The sequence below is a fragment of the Lolium perenne genome, chromosome 6 (assembly GCF_019359855.2).
Source record: "Lolium perenne isolate Kyuss_39 chromosome 6, Kyuss_2.0, whole genome shotgun sequence".
Classification (NCBI taxonomy): domain Eukaryota; kingdom Viridiplantae; phylum Streptophyta; class Magnoliopsida; order Poales; family Poaceae; genus Lolium; species Lolium perenne.
Window position 1 is genome coordinate 32633659 of NC_067249.2, and position 14549 is coordinate 32648207.

At 46.9% G+C, this 14549-nt stretch overlaps 2 long non-coding RNA genes across 2 annotated transcripts in view; both read right to left on the reverse strand.

Annotated features, from left to right (window-relative positions):
* The window catches only part of LOC127308387 (uncharacterized), a 128041-nt gene continuing 113492 nt past the window's right edge, over positions 1–14549 (reverse strand). The window contains exon 12 of the long non-coding RNA XR_011746621.1: positions 1–718. This is a non-coding gene — a long non-coding RNA (uncharacterized lncRNA). The remainder of the gene's footprint in view (positions 719–14549) is intronic.
* On the reverse strand, positions 2002–3846 carry LOC127309742 (uncharacterized). The gene is made up of 3 exons (XR_011746622.1): positions 3390–3846; positions 3205–3308; positions 2002–2249 (listed from the first exon to the last, which is right to left on the reverse strand). It is a non-coding gene; the product is annotated as an uncharacterized lncRNA (long non-coding RNA).

A 14549-nucleotide genomic window follows, 5' to 3' on the forward strand; every position in this document is an offset into this window, starting at 1 on the left:
CATCTCGTGACACTTTTACAATCTAGTCTGATCATGAAAGAAATGCAATTTTAAGAACATGAAGATTACAAACAACTTGCAAGTCAAGTCCAAGCTTCTCAACAAAAGCAAGCAACATGCGCCTTGCAAGGACAATCTTACCGCTGGAAGACGTTGCTCCAGCTAGGCAGCTACCACCCAGCCTCAAGCAAACTGGCAATGTATTACTACAGCTTGGCAGCAATTCATCAATGCTTAAGCAAGGGAATTGCCTTTCAACATTGCGCGTGAGCTGGTCACCAAGCTGTTCAAAATAGCTACCCAAGTTGACAATATATTCAACCACACGAGGTCTCGCATGCAGGCAAGCACCACTAGGCATCGGCTGTTTCTTGCAGGCTGCAAGCTTTCGCTAGCCCAGACACAACAATTTGCAAGCCAAGTCTCGGCTTCTCAACATAAATGCGCAACATGCGCCTTGCAAGGACAATCTGACCGCTGTATGACGTTCCTGCAGCCACCACCCAGCCTCTAGCAAGTTGCTTGGCACAGAAGAGCCCCAACGACCAAGGTAGGTGAAGCGGCAGAGACAAACAAGCTAATCTCCATGCAGGAACGCCAGATCGTTGCCATCGGTGCTGCTGCCTGGCCCTCCTCGCTGTGTGGCAGTATGCTTGTGGGTTTCTGGATGGTGGTGGTGCCAGCAACCAAGACCATGCCAAGCCGCTTAGCGTCCATCCTACATCAGTCGTAGCAACGATAGAACATCAACAGAATATATAAGCAAGCATAACCGAAAGTTGGTCATACCCACATATGAAATGAATCAAGACATACAAGTACAGTGACATGTATGTACATACCTTGAGATTCTTCTTCAAAGTCAAAATCCATCGCATCTCTGTCAGCCATCTGGAAGAACTTGTACCGAGAGAAGAAGATGGAGCACTTGGAGGTGTGTGAGAGCTCAAACTCCTTCTGGAAGACCAGGTCGATCTGGAGCTTGGGGAACTTGTCGGTCAACAGCCTAGTGGATAGCTTCTGGTTGTTCCGCCTTGTCATCCTTCTTTGCCTCACCAAGGGCGCCCTACCAAGAGTAACTGAACATCTCAATGACCAGATAACATACACCACAATTAAATGCATGTACAGAGATTGTCAAAAAGAGCAAGGGATGGGCATATAGTTAAGGGATGGGCATATAGGGCAAGGCCTAAAATGAGTGTCTAGGCAAAACCACAAGGTATGCACAAATTAAATAGGAGGCCCAGTTACATCTACAAATTCAGAATAAAAAATAGCAGAAATGGTACATATTCAGGTTGACTATACTTTTACACAGAGAATTTCATGCACAATATAGGGATGAACAATGCACAACAGAGCAAATCTATTGAAAATAGAAGACATGAGCAATGTACTGCATATGCATACCACACCTTCTAATTGAGTGAAACAAATTTCAAGTGTAACAGAAATTACAAGATGTAATACAAGCTTACTGAGTTCGGGACAAACACAATGCCAATGTCCTAATAAAATTTGTCTGTTCAATTAAGTACCTTCTATTCAGATTCACTTCACACGAGTATGCATGCTCACTGATCAGTATAAACTTTATGGAGCAATTCAACTCTATTATTAGCAGCCAGGGACATAGCAACGAGTACTAGTGAAGTGCATAGATTTAGTTTCTCACATGAAAGATAATAAAAACCAAACCTTATCTGGACGTACATGTACTCGCTCACACGGAAATTGAAACAAAAAAATCTGAACTTTTCACCTAAAGCCTCTGTTGTTGGCACACATCGGGATGCAAAGTCCAAAAACGAATGCAAGCATGTGCAGATTCACAATGCGCCAAACCAGGAACCAGAGGTGAGGAGAAACGGGTGTCCCTCACCTGAGGGAACGATAGCTGAAACCGAGATAGCACCACCACCGCGGTTGTGGCGCACTGAACTCACCGCCATGGCTTGAACAACAGCAGCCTTACAACATAATGTTATGCACCTAACATATTAGAAGAAGAGTGTATATTAGAAAAGAAACAAATACAATTAAACTATTATAGAAAAACACAGTTTATCAGTTGAATGCACCATGGTCATTATGCAGAGGACGTACACTTATCACAAGATCTTAAAGATAACAAGTACTTGATAGCCAAATTATAGCTAAGCCTCCAGTGCCCTTGTACAACTCCAAATTACAGTCAAGCCTCCAGTGTCTTTGAACAGCACCAATGCCTCTTGCCTTGTCACTTCCTGCTTAAAGTGCATAAAGTGAGTACATAAGAAATTATGAGTGCCTGTGAAATAAAATCAGAAGAAATTTGAATGATCCACTATATAAGAGAGGCATCAAACTAGCATATGAAGACAAATTACTACTACCAAGTAATTATGAACCGATTCAGGCATTAAAATAGCACTACACTTTACGAATTAGAATGAAATAGACATCAGTGGAAATTGATCTCAAAACTTGATTTAGCTAATGGGCAGGAATAGGACTGTGTATTCATGCATCTCGAGCAGCTCGGACTAGCTAATTCTGCATATTACAAGTCAATGTTTAGAGCAAGGCTGGAAACAAAGTTGTTTTCCCTTGTCAGTGGTCAGCAATAGCAGGTGAGTTAACTTCTTTTATGAAGAAAGATACTCCTTTTCTAAATTCTGGATAACCTGCATATATCAATTTGTTGACACTCTGCAAATAGATGGTTCATAAAACCTGATGCATACAACCAACCCAGTCTTTATGATGCACAGAGATGCATATCACATAAACCCGATGCATGCAAAAAATACAATTCTCACAAAAAATGCAGACCAGCAGTTTTCATATCAATGTACTTATATTTAAGTTTGAGACTTGAGAGCATCAGGTTTTGTAATGCACACAATTTTCCAAAACCTGAGTTTTGAGGCTGCAAAAAAGATCATCATCATCGTTTGTAATACATCAGAACGAATCCCGCACACTTGCCAACTATTCTAGCCTGCTCACCAAACTAGAGAGTAGAAAAAATTCCACAAAAATTGCACTTTCAGCGTTAGCACCAAATGTATGCAAGTTTGAACCAAATTGCACTTTCAGCCAATCTAGCCACCCATTAATCCATATCAAATTGATATGCCCGTCCCTTGCGCCAGCATACAGCTATACAAGTCCACGAATACAAGCGTCTTGAACCAACACGGTAAGAGCTTGCCATACCTGAAACTGCAGCCCCTCCCAAGTCCCAAGGTAGCACCCAGCAGATGTGGTGAACTCCTGGCCGGAGAAGCTGATGTATCGGCAGTAGTACTAGTGCGGATCCTCTGCAGAGAAACAATTTTTTTCAATCAATGAAACTGAATCAGGGGAACAAAAAGATTAGGTTCAGGGTTCGGGCAGCGTACCTGTAGGCGACGTCCCAGAGTAGGGCGCTGCGAGGGCCACCGGTCTGGCCGTCGGCGGAGACGAGCCGCAAAAAGAAAGCAGCTGCCCTGACGCGTCTGGAAGGGCGGCACACCTCGCCGGCGTGAAGCAGCCCCCGTCGGCCACGCGCTCGACGTGGGCGGCGAGTTCGACGGAGCGCCGCGCGCCGTGCTACCGGTGCACGTGCGCGCCGGCGAACGGGCCGCCGCGACAAGATAGTTCTTGGGGGCGCCGCCTCTCTCCTTGGCGAGTCCATGGCGACGGCGGTCGATCTTGTGCGCGGGGCTCGGGAGCGGGTGGAGCTTGGCCGGATGGAGGAGGGGGCGGCGGAGGTGAGGTGGCCGGCGACGGGGAAGAGCGGCGGCGGCGTTCGATCTGGATTTCGTTGGGTAGGAGAGGAGGGGATCGCGTCGCTGGAGATGACTGAAAATGCGTTCCGTTCCCTCAAAGCGTGGGTTTCGTTCCGGACTTCACGCCTCAGCCCAAAAACCAAATTCGTTTGGCGCGGGAATTTATTTGGCTACCGCTCCTACCAGCTGACTGGATCACACACATTGCAATTGCAATTGCATGCATGGCACGTTCTCTACAAGTACACGCATATGGTTACATGTATATACATAATATCTCTCTCTCTCTCTCGTAAAAAAATGTATATATGTCTCTTACCTAGCTCGGCGAACTAGAGCAAATAAGTTTTGAACTGAGCTTCACTAGATGGACATATCACGGAGTTATGATCGGTGAGTATGGAATCACGGTGTCGGGGTCGTTCTTGTCCCGTGAGGTTTTCAGCCTAGGAGTCTTGGTTTGCTAGAACAGGGGTGTGGCTTGACTCATTGTATGAACGATACACGAGGTTTCGGTGGGAAGAAAAACGTTTCGAGGCTTCTGCTCTCGCTCCCGCGGGTGACGGCAGGGGCGGAAACCCCAGCCCGTCCGAACAACCACCACCCTCCTTCTCTCCCCTGCCACCACCGGCGGGAGACGCTAGGCAAAGCCCGGACAGCGGCGGGATCTCCTCTTCTCGCACGCTAGGGCGGCCTCGCGGGGCAGTCGCGGCTGGTGGCGAAGCTCTTCTCCGCGTTTTTCGACCGACGACGAGGCTCGGAGGAGCTTCCTTGGCGAGCTTGGCAGCCTCCGTGCGGCGCATCGGCGGAGGGCTGCGTCGGCGGAAGGAAATTCTGCCGGCGAATTAAGCGTCAGTTCGGGCCCGATATGGGCCTGCTACGGGCCAACGGGCCCGTGGCGGGTTTGGCTGGGTTGCGTCTTGGTTTCTTGGGGTGTTTGTCGTGTCATGCATCGGTGGTAGAGGGCGCCCCCTCCCAGCCCTCGGTGTACGGTGGTCTAGCCGGTTGTGGGCGTGAGCTGGTTCTTCTCGCTGGCCAGCGTGGCGTCGAGTGCCAGGGTGCCCTGCTTGCGATGTGCCAGCCTTTGGTGGTCGTTAGCGTGGCTATGAGGGTTGTCGCCTCTTTACTTAGCCATCAGCCTGCAACGGTCTGCGTTAGGGCTGGCGAGTGCCATGGTTTCACAGTGGCGGCCATGGTGGTGACGCACTCCTCACGCGGGGGGGGGGACGTCGTGGCTGGGTGTTGAGCCCCTATGTCTTGCCGTTAGTGGCAGGGGAAGTTGCTTTCGTCTGCACTGGTGCGCCCCATGGTGATGCAGATGACGGCCATGGGTGCGGTCTCCTCTGATGCGAGGTGAGCCGTGGCAATGGTGGTGGTGGCTTCTTCTTGCTGTTTGCTGGGCGCCGGTGTCAGGCTCTTGTCGGAGCTCTTAGGCGCGTTGAGGGTGCCCCCTCAAATCTCGCTGGAGATGAATGGATATGCCGGGTAGGGTTTTTTGTTCCAGGCCGAACACACAACCATGTTGGACTCCATCTCCCCTCAGAGCGTGGGTTTCATTCCGGACTTCACACCTCGACCCAAAAACCAAATTCGTTCGCGTGAGACCAAATCCTGCACGGGGATTTATTTCCCCTGCACATAGATTGCATGCATGTTCTCTACAATTACACGCATATGCTTACATGTATATATCTCTCTCTCTCGCCCCCTATGATAAAAAAAATGTGTATAGGTCTCTTACCTACCTCGACCAACTAGAGCAAATAAGTTTTGAACTGAGCTTCACTAGATCTAAATATCATGAAGTTCTGATCGGTGACTCAAGCGATTTATCGTCCACATGGAATCACGGTGTCGCGGTCGTTCTTGTCGTGTGAGGGTTTGAGCCTAGGCGTCTTAGTTTGGTGGAATAGGGGTGTGGCTTGACTGGTTGTATGAACGATATATGAGGTACCCAAAAAATCTCGGTGACACAAAGTCACTAGCTTAGAATACAACACGATTAACAACCTTTATAGATGTTTAACCCAAAAGTATATAATAGACATTATCTTGTCATCTCATTACATTTACAAAAAATAGGAAGACCGGTTTTCATGCTTAGGGCTTGCTCTTAAGATTATAATCATAATGTTTCCAACATTTACTACATAAGAAAAACATTATGCTTTTAATCCAGTAAAAGTTGTAGATCCCCAGCTTAACATCAGGAAGCATAAACCAAAAAATTAGAAGATTCCCAACGTCGTAATCCTATTTCATGGGTCCCGAGATGTCTGCCCCTAGATTTTACCTGAAATTGGCGATTTCATGTAACTTTACTCTTTGTCTATTTCATGATGTAGTTCATAGCAAAATGAACAAATCAAGAAGAGAACAACTTCTTTCAAGAATTGGGTCGATGTCTCAGAGTGGTAGTTTTGCATTATAAGTTCACTATCATCCTCTCGGATAGTTATATCCTATATAACTAAGAAGTCCATCCTCACTAACCTATTTATCTTGACATGCAGCCTATCCACATCACGAAGTCCCACTTGAGTTCACAATTTTTCAGCACATGCAGCTCCACATCATCACTTTATTTTATCAAATGCTATTAGCAACAAATTAATTCTCAATGCACCACATGTTATTATATTGTTTCGTCTCTGTTCCACTCAACTTCTTTGGACTGTTCGGTTGGCTCAAACCATCTCCACATGCCTTCCCCTTGTTCATGAAGCAGCGCCACCCTCACGGCCTCAAGCTTTTTCTCCTTCAACCCACAGTCCACCCTCACCACGCCCTCACTCCCTCGTTTTGCTCCATCGTGCCTCCCCTCCCCCTCACCTCACCACCGCGCTCCCCTGGCTCATCATGCCACCTTCCATCGCATCACTATGCTCCCTCCACCTACCCTCGAAAGATGGGAAAGGCTAGAAGATGAAAACGCACAATCTTTCCTCTTGGTCCACCTCGGCCTATATGTTTGGTCTTACGAATCCCTCATTTGTTGTGGGAGTTTTTTTTTAATTTTGTTCCTCTTTTGTTTGTGTCGCAATGGCGCCGATGAAGCCATTTAGGGGGACGGGGATGGGGAAGATCGTGCGGCCGTGAGACGGGAAGAATCATCTTCTTTGCAAGAAGAAGGCCAAGAGCTGGAAGAGGCTCTCCAAGATGGTATGAAAATGCTTTTTCACTTCGCTCATATTGTTTTCTTCAGTTAGCCTGTCTACCTGTGATGAAACTGATGAGTGTTCCCGTGATTCAGTTCCCACTATGCTTAGATTAGATGGTAATGTGGGTTTTTGATGTGAGCTCAGTTTCTTTCCCGTGTTGTTACCTTTTTATTTTCTACAATTTCATCAAAGCCATAGACTGCACTAAAATTTCCACTTTATTGTGTCGATGTGGTAGTCATGTCATTGTTGCAACAAAAATTCTGCTTGGAAGTGCGCACGTGCATTTACGATGGGAATTTCTTGAATTACTAATAAACCTAAGTCACCTATAGTTGCCCGATCGTAGTAGCTATTGGACATGCCTGGATATAAGTATTGTCACATGTAATGGTGTATCATTTGACTATTGGGTTGGAATTAAGTATAATCTCAACCGAGTCGAATGGAGTACATGTTCTATTTTATATATTCTTGCATTTTTCTTTTTATTGACTTTTGGGAAAATAAGTTGATAAAAGACACCATGTAATGATGTAAACATTAATTTAGCACATGATATTAGTTAGTTAGTCCTAAAGTTCTGCCTTTGCCCATTACCAAAATTGTACTTACTACATACGGGTTGATCAACTTAAACTACTCCTAATATAATGATTTTGTGTATTGCTGTTGTTCTTGGATGTGTGTTGTTGCTGATGTGTGCTTTATTACAAAAAAAATCTTAACTTATGTTAGCCTTTTTTTAATACTCCATGCAAATATTGGAATATATGTGATCTTTGTTTTTATATTATCCATGCAAATACTGGAATTTTCTTGCATTGTCTTGTCATGTTAAACCCCTTCATGGCGATTGCAAGGTACATGGAACAATTAAGGTCCAACCTGGTGGAACTCAAAGCCAAAATTTAACAACATACTTTGTTTTCTTTGTGTTTCTTTATCAAGTGCTAGTTTGACTCATCAAGTGAAGCTTGTACTGCAGTTTTAATCCATTCACATTTTAACATTGAATAGAATTATGTGTGCTAGCTAGTTTTTCAGTCAAGGGCCCTAAAAAGCTATTTTGGAGCACAAAATTTGTCTTTTTACATGGGTCACGAAAAAAAATCATTTTTTCGTGATTTTTTTTGTGTGCGAACATAAAATGTCTAGATGTATTCCTAGATAACTTTTTGGAAATTTTAAACATTTTAAAATATGCTTTTTAGGTAATGGGTGCATCTACACTTATGGACCAAAGTAAATATCCACTTGCAAGCTCACAATTCAGAAGATATACATGCGGTGGCACTTGCGGATGTACTAGCTGATGTGTACTAGGTCACGCCAGGCATAAAACCCGAACACCCGACGCCCAGCCCAAAAAAAACCTCTATTAGCGCATCCAAACCCTACTTCTCGTATCCCCAACTCACAAATAACGACCCCACTCTCTTCTCTCTATGACCTCGTACCCTACCCGCCACTCATGGGCGCTACACCGCCACGGGGACGCGCCACCATCTCCATCAATAAAGCCTAACTGGGATGTTCGGAATTTGTGTGTACATAAACAGGCTAACCACACGTGCATTTCTCGGTTCTTCCTCACACAACATACATTGCATAATAGTACATGTAAGTACTATTTTATTAGTTGGCCTCGTGCTCATTGTGTTTTATTCGTTTGTCCTCTGCTACTTATCCTCGTGCTCATGGTGATTTGTGAGTGATCCTTTCGGTTACTAGTAGCTAGTGTGGTATAACCAGTACTTCTGCTGACCAAGTTCATTTTATTTATTATTTCCACGAGCTAGCAAGTAGTTGTATGGACATCACGGCCAGAGAGCAAACACCAAAATCTGGTAGCATGCAATGTTGATGTGCTAGTTTTGTGCAACACTAGGTAATGTATGAATGAGCTAGTATACATGGGCGCATGTATGAGCTAGCTGCTGCCAAACCGATGAGCTAGAAAGTTGCACTAGTGGAAAACTGGGCAATAGGCCCGGTCCATTTGGGCCTTTAGACCCGGTTCCTGAACCGGGACCAACTAGGCGGGACTAAAGGGGGTACCCTTTAGTCCCGGTTCAAAGATAAACCGGGCCTAAAGGCCTCAACACGTGGTGCGACCAGGGAGCTCGCGCTGGAAGGGCTTTGGTCCCGGTTCGTGGTACGAACCGGGCCTATGTTTCTCTGCCGCGGCAGAGAATTGCTATTTCTCTGCCGCGGCACAGATTTGGGCTGTACCAGCGTTTCTCTGCCGCGGCAGAGAAACAGTCTGTTTCCCTTGCCGCGGCAGAGTTTCAGCAATGCATATATATATCATTCAAGAAACCACAAAAAATCGTCATGAATATATATAGACATCGTCAACAGTACACGACATAGTCAACACAGTACACGTAATGCATGCATATTTACAATACAACTTTTCCTGAACGAATATCCTCCGCCGTCACGATCTTCCGATAGTGCTCTCCACCTGGGGTAAGGACCTCGGTAATAAAGAATCCCGCGATTTCCTCTTGAATTGCTTTTATTTGATCCGCTGTTATGAGAGTGTCCCGCAGGCGTGTCATCTATATTTAAAAAAGGAGATCAATATATGAATGGAACTCAATACAATAGATGGTACTAATTAAGATTAATTGTGAAAATTTGTTATCGTACACGAGTGTGGTGTATTTGGGGATCCCCACCCTTGGGACAGGACATGTCACGCATGAAGGTGCAGACGTAGTATCCACATAAGTTATTCCCTTTTTCCTGCCTCATACACTTTACGAAAAAATAGTTCGATCAAACTAATAATCAAGCATCGTATTGAAAGTAAATATCATATATAAAGTTTCACGGACATAGCTATATATATAGTACTACTTACAGGTAATCTCTAAATGTAAGCTCCGGTTTCCATTCACCCGGAACAGTATTGATGAACCGTTTCCAAGCCCTGCCCGGCAAAAAATAATGAGTAAATGAGTAATTGATTAGTTGATGATATCTTCGAATTAGAGCAGATGAAGATGCCAATACGAAATTGATTGAAACTACCTCTGGAGGATGGCAGCCATGTCCGCCCATTCCGCATATTCTTTACGTTTCGAGTCCATGACGTTTACGACTCCAAGGTGAAGATCAATGATTAGGAGAATAAAATGGAAACTGCACAAGCATAGCTCAATGATTACGAGAATAAAGTGGAAGGTGCACAAGCATAATGTATGTTATATATAACACTCACTTGAAGTTGTAGGGAAAGAATATATCCTCTTTGTCTCGCTTGCTTCTCTAAAAACATTACGATGTTGTCCTCTGTGTCCTTGGCGAAGTCTTGAACCGTAACTTCATGAACTGTGTTTGGGTCTATGAACCCCACGGTAGGAGCTTGCCTCTTTTGTATTCCAGCTTCTTCATTCCGCATAATTAAATGTATAGCGTACACAAAGAATATAATGAGGATAATTGTTAGTGCAAATGAATGAGCTACAAACTTAATTACACAAATAAATCACTTACAGGCAGTAGCAACTGATGACAGCTTTGTCGAGGGCGTCTTGATTGAATAACTGAAACAGCTTCTTCTACGTCAATGTTTATCTCGTCTTCCCCGGAAGTAATGCTCATCTCTAAGATACACCGTGAGGTAGCGATCACCTCTTCGACAGGCTTTCAGGTACCATTCATGCAACCTTCGCATCTGAGTCCCTAGACGCGCGAGCTCGCCAGGTTTGACGAGATCAGATCCGTATCTATACTTGTTTACCACTTGAGCCGTTGGATAGTAATCTTCGTACTCAACTGATGCTCCCCGAGCTCTAGCCGCCCGTTCGATCATCGATGCCGTCTCTGGATCATGATATGGCTCCACGATGAAGTGGGGTGCGGCCCGAATGTCCCGCTGTCCAAGCCGGGCGACTTTTTTTGCTTCTTTCATCGCTTTAGAGGACTGTCCAAGAGAGCGGTCATAATCAGCTCTCAGCTCAGGTCTCTTCATTCTCGTCTCGGCAAAGTGCTTCACCGTCTGCGGTGGAATAAACATCTTCTTCGGCGCGCTTGCAAGAAACGCCTTTTGCTCTTCGATCTGCTCATGTGGCAACAACTCGAGTCTGTTCCCTCATTGGAGTTGATGATCTCTTCGGAGCTGTAGGAGGTGCCGCGGACCGCTTCCTCTTTTGCTTAGGTGGAAGCGGCGGAGTCTCTGACGAGGAGGAGGAGGCGGCGGAGTATTTTCACGCGGAGGAGACTGGTCATGGATAGGGGAATCATCATCGCGCGAGAGGAGAATCATCACGCGGAGGAGACCGCACAGGTGGCGGAGGAGGCGGAGGTGGCCTCGCTTGTTGGCTTCTCACCCGGAAACACAATGTTCTCCTTCCGCCATTGCACGGTGGTTCTACGGGCTTCTCCCGAGTTCTTTGATTTCCCCATCTTCACTGCAGGTGCTCAAGCACCAACCCCTCATACTCTCTCAACACTTCATCCACCATCACAACAAAGAAAGTCGTCTTGGACCGGACGGCAATGGTAAGACCTTGTAGGTAAGAGGATGCCGACCGCCGCCTTGAAGGATAGGTTGAAAACTTTAACATGCAGCTCACAAGGACGGCTCTCAATGAGATCATCCACGGGGGTAGCGAGGAGGCTCGACCACCTGGTCATCATCATCATCATTATCCACCGCCGAGAGGAAGCCACGCTGCTTTTCCGGTGTGGTTGAGATTGCAGCGGGGCGATGGCATTGAGCAGTGCAGATCTACAGCCTGCCCCCGAGCCATCTCGAGATGTAAGTACTTGGGTTACCATGGTTAATTGGGCTTGCATGGTGCTCATACCCTCCTCTAAGTTAGCCAGTGCGGTCTGTTTCCCTTGCCTTCCTCCTCTCATGGCTTTTATCGTAAATCTCTTCCTTTCCGCAGAAAGCCATACTTCCACGGAACGGAGCCTGCCGTGCCTCGTGTTCGTCCGCCGTGTTCTTTGTTCCCAAGGGCGCGTGTCAGCTCATCGTTCTCTCTTTCGGGCTGGAACAACCCCGCCTCCACGTCCCTATGTGCCTTTTCCAGGGCATCAATGGGAACCTTCGGATGAGCTTTCTTATAGATGCACTTCCCTGTTTCTCGGATCCAACGTTCCCCCAATCCCGTAGAACCACTCCTTGCACCGTTCGATCCAACCGTGTGTCCCTAATCTGATCCCTTTATCGGTCGCTCCGCCTCACCGCCTCCCACTTAGGACGGTTAGCCCCGTATCCACCTGGACCCCGAGAATTTGGTGATATAGCTTCAACGCAGCATTTGCCTTATTTATTTCCGACCTTCTCAAAAATTCTTCCGACTCCGTGCTGTACTTCACGAATTCGTCCAGTGATTTTTTACCTTCTCACCGTCCGAGTCTTCTTTAACTTGATAAGGCGGCGCAATCTTTTCTTGTGGCTCTTGAATAGTTCGGCCATCTTCTTCTTGCCAAACTCGCGGAGGGCCTGCTCCATCTTGGCCTTCTCAGCGTCACCCCCTCTTCGGGTACTATGTTGAAATGTGCCATGAGCTTGTTCATAATGCTGTTTTTGGCTACATCATCGATATAAAGACCTTGAGCTTCTTCCTCTGCCAGACAGCACTAGTCCCTTCGGCTTGTGCCATTCTCGAACGGTGATCGGGACGTGGTCCCTAACAAGCACTCCGCATTGAGCTATAAATGCCTTTGCACCTTTCTCTCGGAGCAATCGGTTTACCATCCTTGTCGATGTGGGTGATGTCGTGCCTAACACCGTCATCCAACTTTTTGGCCGGGCCTCGCTTCCTCGACTTTACGGAAGAAGTGCTCGATCCGGAGGGCTAAAAAAGAAATAGTTCATAGTCGGTACAATTTCATTAGTTAATGCATCTAGTCGATCAACAGCGGCTTAATTAATTTATATACCTCGGTGATAACTACGGTTCGGGAGCCATTATGATGATCTTGTTCCTCACCGGCGCCACTAGGATCTTCTTCCTCAATATCCTCCGCTCCCTCACCGGAGTCATTCAAATAAGTTGCGGTGACATCGTCACCGCCATCATCTGGAATAACGTCGTCGTCGCGATCATCCAGAGTACCGTTTGCTATGAGTTCCTCCATGAAATTTTCTTGAATTTCATCTCTCTCCATGCTTTCTACAACGACCTGCAAGCTATACATAGGAACCATCATATGATCAAATTAAGGATAATGCAGAAAACTGAAAATGGAGTTACATATGTGTAGTTCTTAACTAAGGATCGATAATATAGTGCTGAAAGCAGATACTGCAGATTACATGCATACATAGATCGGGTTCATGTTTATTTAACCCTAATACATATCAATCACTACTACAACCACTCAACCGCGCAGACCGGGTCCTAGAGGGCGCCGACCGGGTCCCGAGCCGCGCCGGGTGTGCCCCCAAAGCCACGGAACAACAACGGGAGCATAGCTAACATGAGATCCCCGCATAACGCTCCATCCGGTCCTATACATGTTGTCTAACGCGTACATGTAACGGCGAACGTGCTGGTCCTCCGCTTCAATGCGCTGAGCTACCTCCTCCGGCGGGGCCGGCTCCCTCTGAAACGACCGTGGCCCATAAGACCTCCACCAAAGAATATCCGGGTCGACAACGGGACCCGGATTCCGCACCAAGGTGCGCGACCCGGAAGCTAAGACCTCCCAGTGCCACCCCCGGCGGAGCCCGGTCCCGGACCTCCCCATCTGCTCCATCTCCTCGGTGAGAGTCGACCACGGCCCGCCGGCTGTCGCTGTCGCGGCATCGTAGCTACGAAAACAAATCATATATGTATACTAATATAAATAAAAAACATGATATTGTGCTAAATAAAAAACTTCACTACTTTTGTACTAACGCCGCGTTCCACGACCCTGTTTTGGGGGCGTCGGCAGGGCGCCAGCGATCGGCACCGCCACGGACTCGGCGCTCCTCCTCGCTCGCTCTTTCTCTATTTCGCGACCCTAAGTCTATGTCGCGGCGGCACCGCTACGGACTCGGCACCGCCACGGTCTAAGTCGTCGGCGCGCGCGGGGGGCGGCGCCGACACAAATGAATCTGTGTTCTAACTGTTCTGACTTTTCCCTAACTAATTTTACTAACTTTTTCTAACTAATTTTACTAACACTAACTAACTAATTTTCTAACTTTTCTCTAACTAATTTTACTAACACTAATTTTTCTAACACACTAACTAATTTTACTAACACACTAACACATTAACTAATAATTTAACTAACACACTAATTTTACTAACACACTAACTAATTTTACTAACACACTAATTTTAACTAAATTTTCACTAAAACTAACTACACTATTTTTTTTTGCGGGGTAAAACTAACTACACTTTAATCTAACAAATGAAAAAAAAAAAAGCCGGATCGAGGAGGCTTACCGGCGGAGGGAGAGGCGCGGTGGCGGCCGGCGGGGTCGGCGGCGGCGATGGCGGCGGACGGCGAGGAGAGGCGGAGGCGGGCGCGGCGGAGGCGGGCGCGGTGGCGGCGGACGGCGAGGAGGAGTGGCGGAGGCGGCGGCCGACGTGCGCGCGCGGGGGAGAGAGAGGAGGGCGGGGATGGTGCGGACGGCGCGGGTGGCGGCGGCGGCAATGGCGCACGG